Here is a 10,547-nt window from a genome sequence, read left to right on the forward strand (position 1 = left end):
AAAAAACTCATTTCCGGCGACACCTTTTTAAAGATATTTATCTTATTCCATGTTGTTATTTTTTCTGAAAACTTGTTCAAATTTTGGTGATACAATGAGAAGGTTTTCCATTTTTTTTAGAGTTTCTCAGATCATAAAGTAGCTTAAATGATTTCAACACATTATTTTAAGTCAACTACCACCAATTTAGATGGTCATAAAATCATACTGCATTCTGATTGGTCCTGGACATATCACGCGGATCGTGCATCCAACACCGTCGGATGCTCGGGGATCCAACGGCTGTCCTCGACCCATCCACACCAACCCCGAAAGCCTAGCTATGTCCTCCGGGTCAATTTCCATCCACCCCCCGCCTCCTTTCTTTCCCTCGCTCACCCGCGCAAACCCTAGCTCCTCTTGATCTCGTCCCCTTCCTCCCCGCCAGCTCTCCTCGATCTCGTCGGAGCGGGCGGAGATCAGGTCGCGGCGATTCCCCACCCCACCCAGCCACCAAACCCTAGCCCACCCGCATCCATCCGCGTCCATCCGCATCCCCACTCCTCCACCGCACCCATCCGCATCCCCACTCCAAGATCCAATCCAAGGGGTTGCCCTTCTTGGCGTTCGCCTCCGCGGCGCCGAAGGCCGCGCCGCCACGACCAGGAGGGTCTCGCTCAGCGGGGCCGCACCCACGACCTGCTACCCCGCGCCTGCACCAACTCCGGTGCTGTGGCCAGGAGGGTCTCGCTCCATGGGGCCGCACCCACGGCCTGCTACTCTGGCGCTGCGGCCAAGAGGGTCTCGCTTCGGCGCTGCTCCAGCCGCTGCTCCCGTCCTGGCGCGGGCGCCAAGGCCGTCCCCGCCCATCTCTGGTTGTGTGCAGGCAGGTGACCAGCAGGAGCACGTAGGAGGGGTCCTTCGGTTGCCGCCATGGCTCAGATCTTGCTCCATGGAAACCTCCACGTCAACATCTTTGAGGCCTCGTCGCTCTCCCACCCCGGCCGCGCCAGCGGCCGCGCCCCCAAGTTCATCCGCAAGGTACTTCCACAGTCCTACTCATGGATCATTTCTGATTTCTCCCTTCATTTTATTTTCTTCCTGTCCAAGCCGAATCAATTGATTGATCGTTACCACGCCCGACTAGACGTGCTAGTCTATAGTATTAGTACATGGTAAAATGGTTCGGTTAGGGAGCCATTTTTTACTAGTACCAATAAAAAATAACTGAAAATACAGAGAATCACTGCATATTTTATCCAGAATCGTTGCTAGAGTTTTGCTTATGCCGGCTCCTACCGTAGTTTTTCTTATCCAGTAATTTAAAGGTTGGCCTGATCGTGGTTACATCTTCATTCCCTGAATTGTTTGCCTGGACTCACAGTTTGATGTATGCGATGTGTGTTTCTGTAGTCATGCCCATGATGTGACTCTTCATGTTCTAAACTGATCTTTGCACATTTGAAATCAATGAGTGTAGGTGTGATCTTTGTATAATGTGAGGTTCAAAACTAATATCTCCTCTAGGAAACGAATATTTCACAAGGCCTGCTCTGCTTTGAGTTGGTTCGAATTTGAATGGTTTGCTGTGTGTAGGTGTGATCTTAATTCTGAATGGGTCTTTTGGCAGGTACATGAAGGCCGGGAGCGCCAAGGCACACCTCGCGCACGGGTCGGTAAGTTATTGTGCGTTTGTTTGTCATTCATTTTCTAGATCTTGCACGCGAGGTGTTTGTTTGAATGTGCCGATGGCGTTTGATTGACTGATTCATTGTTGGTGAACTTGCTGGTATGCATGTAGATCATGGTGTACCAGCTTTGCAAGGGCGTTTCTTTTTGCCACGGACGCGGTGTCCGGCACCATGAACTTGAGCCACACAACCTGGAAATTGGTGGACGGGTTGGTATCCTCTAGTTTGATCCCAGCAAGAGGAAGTGTTCTCTTCTCTTTATCAACCACAAAGGCACTTTCTTCTCTCATGGATGGATGGGACTCCATCAATTTAGTATCAGTTTAGGTGTTAGTATGTTGTTGATGCTTGTGTTGATGTCATGCTTTTTGTCTTGTCATGTGCTGATATTAACTGGCAGCATTATCTCCCATGATTGCTTGCTTGCTTGCTTACTCTATAACCTATACTGCTAAAACATGTTATCCTACTCCATGATGCTATATCATTTGCAAATACTCCTGGACATTAGCTCCCATGATGTTGCATTAGCTATAATCTGTACTGCTAAAAGAGGAGTGTAAAATGGAGTAATTTTTTCGGCCATTATCTTTGTTTTCTTTTGGGCGGATGCTCTCCACTTGAGTACAGCTGGGTACTGCATCTCTTTTTGCATTCCTTTTTCAGTCAGTGCTTGAACATTTTTTTAAAGATGAATTGGAATACTTCTGAATAGCAGTACATGGAGTATAGCTGTAACTTCTTGCAGTATAGCTGTAGCAGTCCATTAGGAGTAGTTTTGCATCAGTAGCATTAGGAGTAACTTCTTGCAGAAACTCTTTGACACATATTCTCATGCATCAGTAGCATGTTTGCTTGTTTTGGAGCAGCGATTAAACTACTCCATGTTAAATAAACCTTGCTAGGTGAATCTTTTCCATTAATTAAATTTGTACTACTTGGAGTACTTCTTTTCATGGAGCTGCTTGTAGTAATTTCTGATTTGCAGTCAGATTAGCTTGGAGCAGTAGCATTGCTTGCTCTGCTATTCTCTTCTCTTCTCTTCTTTTAATTAAAATTAACTAAACCTTTTCCTTTAATAAAATTAGCTAAAACTTTTCCAGTTAATTAAAAATAACTGGAACTATTCCTTTAATGCTTGCATAAATCGTTTTAAAGATGAATTGGAGTACTCCTTTAATGAAGGTTTTGTGTAGTCTATTGCTTGCATCAGTACTTTTAAAAATAAATGAATTATTTCATTTAAGTGTACTCTGGACAGCAGTAGTATAGCACTTGCTGCTGCTGTTAAGCTTGCATCAGTACTGGTTGCAGTAGTTTAGTGTAGGACAACAGTAGTATAGGACTTGGTTACTGCTGTTAAGTTTTTCTTTCTCTTCTCTCTTCTCTTCTCTTTGTCTGCTGGAGTAAACTTTTCCAGTATACTCCTAGGAGTAAACTTTCTGTGCTGGAGTAGGAATTGCTCTCAGGAGTAGCAGCAGTGATTTGTTTAACAGCAGCAACAACAACAGTGCATATCAATTTATCATGCTGACAACAGTAGTGCACACCAATTTGGAACTGATGCATATCAATACAGTAGTGCACAAAGTTCATCAAACATCATGCAAGTTCGATGCATATCAATTTATCATGCTGAGAATAGAAGCATGTGGACCTATCATCGTGATTTCGTATTTCAGTTTGTGGTAATCTAATGATGTTTGATGTCTATTGGTTGCTGTATATGGGCAAGATGAATTGAATCCTGTTGTTTTCTTTTTGATGTATACACATGCAGATGGTTGACACTCATGAACAGCAAGCAACCATACGTAGGTGTTCCAAAGTTGTTGTATTATTTATGTTCTTTTTACTCCCAGAATTATTGCGCGCTCATACTGTCATCACATTGCCTGTTTTTCTTGTTGCATACATGTATCTCAAGCATTGTGTTGTTTTATTTATGTTCTTTTTACTCCCAGAATTATTGTGCGCTCATACTGTCATCACATTGCCTGTTTTTCTTGCTGCATACATGTATCTGAAGCATTGTACTTCTGTGTTTGCTTAGGCGGATAACTACTAAGTGATTACAATTAATGTGTACTTGTGAATTCTAAGCTCATATTGGTGTCTCACGATCACTTGAGTCTAAGCTTATCATGTTCTAGTTATTATTTGCTTCTGCTGCTTCTATATACACATGTATGTATGTTTAATTATTCACATGCATGTATGTTTAGTTATTCGACATGCTTCCGAAATTGACTGTGGTTTTAGACCGGAACACTATGTTTGTTCAAAGAGTGTCCATGTTGTGTGATATATGATGCTGCTCTGTTGTGCACCTCTCTTTTTTTGTGTGCTGCATCATTGTAGATATGCTTGATAGAGGAAATGATTTCAGTTCTAGTTCTGGATGTGTCCAATGCAAACATTACTGTTAACTGTCAAGTTGATTCTAAAATATCTCATTAAGTTCATTTCAGATGGTTATTTCTGGATTTAGTACCAATTTATTGTTGACTTGGCCTGTGCTCTGTACCTTGCTCTGTACCAATTTATTGCATTATTCTGTTATTTACTGTTAAATATGCTGTTAGATTTACTTATATTTTGTTCCTAATCATTTTGTTCTATAACATGCAGATGCTGGCCTTTCATGTTTCTTCACGAGCATTAAGACAAAGAAGTTGGAAGAAGCTAGTTGGAGGTAGTTCTGGGAGTAATGAAACCCTTTAGGCTGATCCTATTTGTATGTGTGATGTAGCAGAACTTGTAGGGCTCATGTGATAGAGCTGTTATCTAAATGTATGTGGTAGACTGTACACTTGTAGAGCTGTTATCTAATTGTAAACTTGATGCTGATCACATTTGTATGTATGTTATCTGATATAGCAGATTGCTTCTTGCTGTTATTTGAAGTATTGCGTCAGTTTTATGTATTGGTATATTGAAATATGAAGAACATGACATTGACAGAACAAAGAAAAACAAAGGCTACAACCCAAAAACAAAGGTGCATAAAAAAATAAAAACAAAGGCTATAGCCCAAAAATAAAAAGGCTATAATGTTGGGCCTGGCCCATGTAGCTGACCAAAATTAATAGGAAAAAATATATAAAAGGCTGATTTGTTGGGCTCGGCCCATCTAAAACACCTAATCGGACCGGGCTGAATCTTGTCAGTGACCTTTTGAATTGGTCGTAATTTTGCCACGTCAGATTGCCACGTCGGATCCGACGTGGCCTGGGCAGACAACCAGTGATCAAAACAAAAGGTCATGGGTTCAATGACCTTCTGTTTTGGTCGTAAACGTCTACGACCTTCTCACGGAGAAGGTCGTTAATTTCAGTTTACGACCACCAGCTTTTGACCTTCTGTTTTTGGTCACAAAAAGGTCACAAATGAAAAACAATGACCTTTCAGTGACCAATAGTCAAGGTCACAAGTTGGCATATTTCTTGTAGTGTTTGTTTGTGTAGGTGCGTGAGACTTTTGAGGAGCCTCCTACTGGATTGATACCTTGGTTCTCAAAAACTGAGGGAAATACTTACGCTACTTTGTTGCATCATCCTTTCCTCTTCAAGGGAAAACCAACAGTGCTCAAGAGGTAGCACCTTGGTCCTCTTCCTCCAAAACAAGGCGGGAAGGGATCCCGCAACGGCCAATTTGAAATGGGACAAGAAGTACATCATATCCTGATGAAAGGTGGTCTTCGCCTGCAAAGCTTCTGATGGTGACGTCGTGGTGGGATCGGCGATTACCTCCGTCCTGGCGGTCTTGGTTGATTCCGCGGGACTCCGCGCCTAGGCTTGCCTCTTTAGCACCAAAGATGAAAACCTGCTGTACTACGCAGGCTGGCGCCCGCCTGTCCTTGGTCGTCATGGCTTGCGTCACTTGATCCTCACGAGGTGGGTGCTTGCACAGAAATCTCCGCTCCTCAGAAGCCAGCCTAAGAGGCCACTCCTTCCGGAGGTCTTGGCGTCGTCTGCCTCGCGAGGCTTGGCCCCTCGCGAGGGTCTTGTTGTTGATGCTGAAGGCGGGCCGTACCAGGCCGCTGATGGAACACGCCGTGGGCCGCAGGCAGGCAAGTCTGGGTACCCTGGTTTTCAGAACGCCGACTACAAACCTAGGTATTTCTCTTCAAAACTCACCGTCACTACATTTGGAATATTTATTACTTCCTACCCTGGTTCCGGAAGTAGACACTCCAGCCAGATCAAGGAGGACAAGCATCAAGAAAATCTTCATCTTGGCGCGAGAGGAACCCTAGGACCGCCGCCTTTATTAGGCAGAGCAACAGTCCCCACGTTGTCGCCCGCCGGCTCTCCCAATAGCTGACCGGAGATATATGTGGACACCACCGTCACCACCCGGACCACGTGGAGATGAGGGGCTTAGTCGCGCCGAGTCCCCAAAACCAGGCGTTGTGCCGCCCCTCGCGGCCACAGCGGTCGCCAAGGTCACCGAAAAAGACCGGGGCCGCCGCCCTGGCGTCCATCTCCGCTGCGTGCACCTCGATGTCTAGGGTCGCCGATTTGCAATAGCCGAAGATCCCGCCGCATGGTAATGAAAGGCCCGTGCCTCCACCCGCCACGCGAGGAGATGAAGGCCCGCCGCCGCCGCCAGCCGCCAGGCTTAGCCCAGTGGCTTCCTCCGGCGGTGGCGGGGACAGAGGTGGAGGGGGTGGGGGTGGCGGCGACTGAGATCTGGATCTCCCGAGCCGCCCCTGGGGCGGCGCGAGCGACTCCTTCCCTGAAGTGACACGTGAGAGCGACCATTCACTAGGAACATGTGGCATTTTGAATGATTTTGATGACATTTTTAGTTATGTGTGAAGTGGCAGTTTCATCAGACCGACATGTCATTTTATGGGAAGATGACAGTTTTAAGACTTTATCTTAGAAAATGGCATGTCGCTCTGATAGAACTGTCACCTACGCACACAACTAAAAATGCCATCAAATCCAAATGCCACATGTTCCCGGCGAATGTTTTTGCCAGACAAGAGGGTCCATTTCTGATCTCTCTGCCTGCAGCCTGCCGGCGAATTAACAACTGAACGTGCGGCATGAGGGGAGTACCAGCGCCCCCCCCCCCCGATTCCTATAAATCAAAACCGAGCACCCGATCAACTAGCAGAGGCACTGCGAGCTCACCAGGCCTCCAGAGTGTACAGGGCGGCCGATCGATCGATCGACCGGCAAGCAATGGCGGTGACAGGGAGCGCCAAGGGTCTACGGTTCGCTGCAGCGTGCGGCGTTCTCAGCCGCTGCATCAAGACGGCGGAGGCGCGGCCGGCGGCCACGGTGGTCCTCCCTCTCATGCCCGGGGCGGAAGTGCCCGCGCAAGACGAACATGTGGCGGGTCCTCCGCCGGGGCACACGGCGGCCAGGTGCTGGCGCTGGACGAGGTCCCGGCCGACATGGCAGCCGACCTGCTCCATGTCGCTGCTGTCTCGGGCACACCACGAGAGAGCTGCGAGGCGGCGGATGGCGACCTGCCCATGGCGAGGAAGGCGTTGCTGCAGCGGTTCATGCAGAAGTGCAAGGGAGGGCTCGCCGCGCGCGCCGTCCCCTATAGCCGGCCCGACACCGATGCCTTCTCCTATAACCGTCTCACGCTTACGCTCTGATTCGTGTTCGTGCGTTATGTGTAGCTGCTGTTGTGTCCTACAGGGAGTGTCCTGAGTTATTTACGGTCCATGCAAATGTGTAGCTGCTGTTGGAGTCTAAATTGTTGACCCACTCGACTCGCTTGTCCCCCCCCCCCCCCCGCTCTGAATTATTATGATCAAAAATTATTGCTTCGGATGAACTGATCATGGCGAATTGACGAGGTGTTTATACTCCTCATCAATTCGACATGATCAGTTCATCGGAAAAACGCTTGCCTTTGCTTCTCACTTGGCCGTGTTGGCAGCTGTTGGACACGCTTTGCTGGTAGACACCTGCAATTGGCAATTAGCAAGCGTGCCTAATTCATTTCTGCCAACTCCCCCCATGGAGCTCCCACTTGGCCGTGTTGGCGGTAGCTGGACACGCTTTGCTGGTAGACACTCGCAATTGGCAATTATTCCTTTTGTAAGGGCATCTCCAACGGTAACTTGTAATTTTTTTCCCGTATTCATCCGTGAATAAGGGGACCATTTCGTGGCCATGGACATCCAACTGTAGCCGCATACATTTAGTCTTCCTTGTCTTTTTAATGTTCGCACGATCGAATAGCCGCATACAAAATGTACATACGTTCAAATAGCTGCATGCAACAGTAGTTCAAATTTAAAGAAGTTCATATATTTCATCCTAACATTGTTTTCCCCTGCTCAACCAGATCGCCCTTCACTTGCCCGTGAGTTGATCGATGTAGAATTTGTTGATGCACTCGAATAAACTCTTTAAATATGACCAGATTCTGGTTTGAAAGTTGGATAGGATCACTCATGTTCTAAAATTCTAGAGCTACGACTGCACCGTCACCCTCATACCGACGATCATGTTGTGCATGATCACGCAACATGTCATCACGTCCCACGAGGTCTTTAGATCCCATTGTTTGGCAGATCCACAAACAACTGCAAAACAGGCATGTAGAACTCCAAATGCCATCTCGGCATCCTTTCTAGCTGCTTGTCTTTGGGCAAAGTGAGCCTTTTTCTGATCAACTGTGATCGAGATGGTGCTGACAAAGGTAGCCCACAGAGGATAGATATCGTTAACCAGATAATAGCCCATGTTGTACTCATATCCATTGACAGTATAGTGGTAAGAAAGAGATTCTCCTTCCGCCAGCCTCACAAACAACGGTGATCGTTGCAGTTCATTGATGTTATTGTGAGGCATGGGCATGCCAAAGAAGGCCTACCAAATCTAATGATCTTGTGATGCAACTACTTCAAGAATTATAGTGGGCTTCTTAAGATGACCCTGGTATCTCTGTTGTAAAGCCTTTGGACATTTTTCCCTTTTTCAATGCATGAAGTCAAGAGGTCCAGGCAAACCTGGCCACCCATTTGCTTCTGAGATTGCCAAGAGTCTCTTTGTGTCTGCCACAGTTGGTTCTCTCAGCTATTGATGTCCGAACACATCGACCACTGCAGTTGCAAACCTGATCATGGCATCTCGGCATGCGATCCTAGAAATCCGTAGGCACTCATCCCACGAATCAGTGGCCATGCTATCACTAGTGCAGAAAAGGGATATAATCCCGGTTCGTGAGGCCCCTTTAGTGCCGGTTCTAGAACCGACACTAAAGGGTGGAGACTAAAGCCCCCCTAGTCCCGGTTCAACACGAACCGACACTAATGGTTGTCAGCATGGCAGGAGCCAGCGCCAGGGGCTGGGAGACCTTTAGTCCCGGTTGGTAACACCAACCGGGACTAAAAGGTTTAGGGGTTTTTGTTTTTATGATTTATTTTTCCTTTTACTTTTGTGTTTTCCATTTAATTCTTTTTCATTTGAAACATATTTTACGCTACTACATATTGTACACGTTATGCATATATATAAATAGAATTTCTCGTAGAACCAATCATATATATATACACACACACAAGTTGGTATATACAATTTCTCCTACATTTCCATGCAGATCATTACATGGAGGCATTACTTCGGTAGCGGGTAATAGAATCCTTTGGGATCTATGACCTGGTCGAGAAAAAATCCCACTATTTTCTCTTGAATCGCTCGTACGCGGTTCTCTGGTAGGAGCTGATCCCGCATGTTCTTCATCTTTAAAGGAGATCAATATGCATTTATTAGTTTTGTGTGTATATATCAGATAATGATGTAAAAATTGTGAATAGTGTTCTGGCAAACGAACCAATTGGTCTCTGTCAGGTTTGCTGCTTTCGCACGTCATCATGCGAATGTTCTCGCAAACATAGTATGCATATAAATCATTCCCCGACGCCTGCTTCGGGGCCTTTAATTGAATAGAATTCAATCAGATAATAATTAATCAAGCATGCCAATTAATGGTATTGAAGCTAGAATTAAAGAGATGTTAGCTAGCTAGCTAGTACTACTTAATTAATTACCTTGGGTCGATACTAGTGAAGCTTTTGTTTCCATTGGCCATCAACCTGTTTGATAAACTTTTCCCAAGTCCTACCCGCTGGCAAAGAAAATGAATAAAGGAGTTATCAATTAGTTAATATCAGGAAATAACAAACTTAAAGAGGCTGACATATAGTTCGATAATGATTGAAATTACCTGTTGACCATCCCCTTCATGATTGCATAGTCAATAACTTATTTCAGTAGTGAGTCGAGTACTTCAACTGTTCCCTCGTCAAATTTAATGATTAACAAGATCGAGTGAAAACTGCATGCGCACATGTTTGCATGTATAATTAAGCGGGCATGTGCATACATAACTCATCAACTCCCGTAAACCCCCTATACATTTATTAACATCTACCTAGTAAGCAAAAACAGAATTTGTAGTACAAGACAGTGTGACCTGCTCTTCTGCCTGTAGGTGCTCCTGGAGAAGGTTGTGGTTGTAGTTGGCGTCGGCCTGCGCTTCCCGGAACTGCTCCTCCCGTACCATGTCCATATAAAGGGCACGGGGCTCGCCGATGTTAGGGTGCAATGCACTGGCGAGGATGGAGTGGAGGAGGAGGGCATTGCAGAGGAAGAGGAGGTTGACGCTGGCTTATCATCAAAGGCGTCCTCCATTTGCACGTCTTGCGGTTGCCTGCCGACCTGCCAGTCGGTAGCAATGGCGGCCATGGCCTTCTTCTGCTCTGACGTAAGACTGTCCTAGAGAGCTTTGGCAGCAGAGGGATTGATACGTCTCCAACGTATCTACTTTTCCAAACACTTTTGCCCTTGATTTGGACTCTAACTTGCATGATTTGAATGAAACTAACCCGGAGTGACGCTG

The 10,547-nt window shown here is 46.1% G+C and overlaps 1 long non-coding RNA gene and 1 pseudogene across 1 annotated transcript; both read left to right on the forward strand.

Moving 5' to 3' along the window:
• The first annotated feature begins 372 nt into the window (after nucleotides 1–372).
• LOC123160022 (uncharacterized) lies at nucleotides 373–4,559 on the forward strand. Its single transcript, XR_006479956.1, has 4 exons — nucleotides 373–1,020; nucleotides 1,610–1,655; nucleotides 1,781–3,484; nucleotides 4,302–4,559. It is a non-coding gene; the product is annotated as an uncharacterized lncRNA (long non-coding RNA).
• A 2,306-nt stretch (nucleotides 4,560–6,865) lies between these two features.
• LOC123157342 (protein TIFY 11e-like) lies at nucleotides 6,866–7,290 on the forward strand (annotated as a pseudogene).
• The last annotated feature ends 3,257 nt before the right edge of the window (nucleotides 7,291–10,547 follow it).

The sequence above is a fragment of the Triticum aestivum genome, chromosome 7B (assembly GCF_018294505.1).
Source record: "Triticum aestivum cultivar Chinese Spring chromosome 7B, IWGSC CS RefSeq v2.1, whole genome shotgun sequence".
NCBI classification, from domain to species: Eukaryota; Viridiplantae; Streptophyta; class Magnoliopsida; order Poales; family Poaceae; genus Triticum; species Triticum aestivum.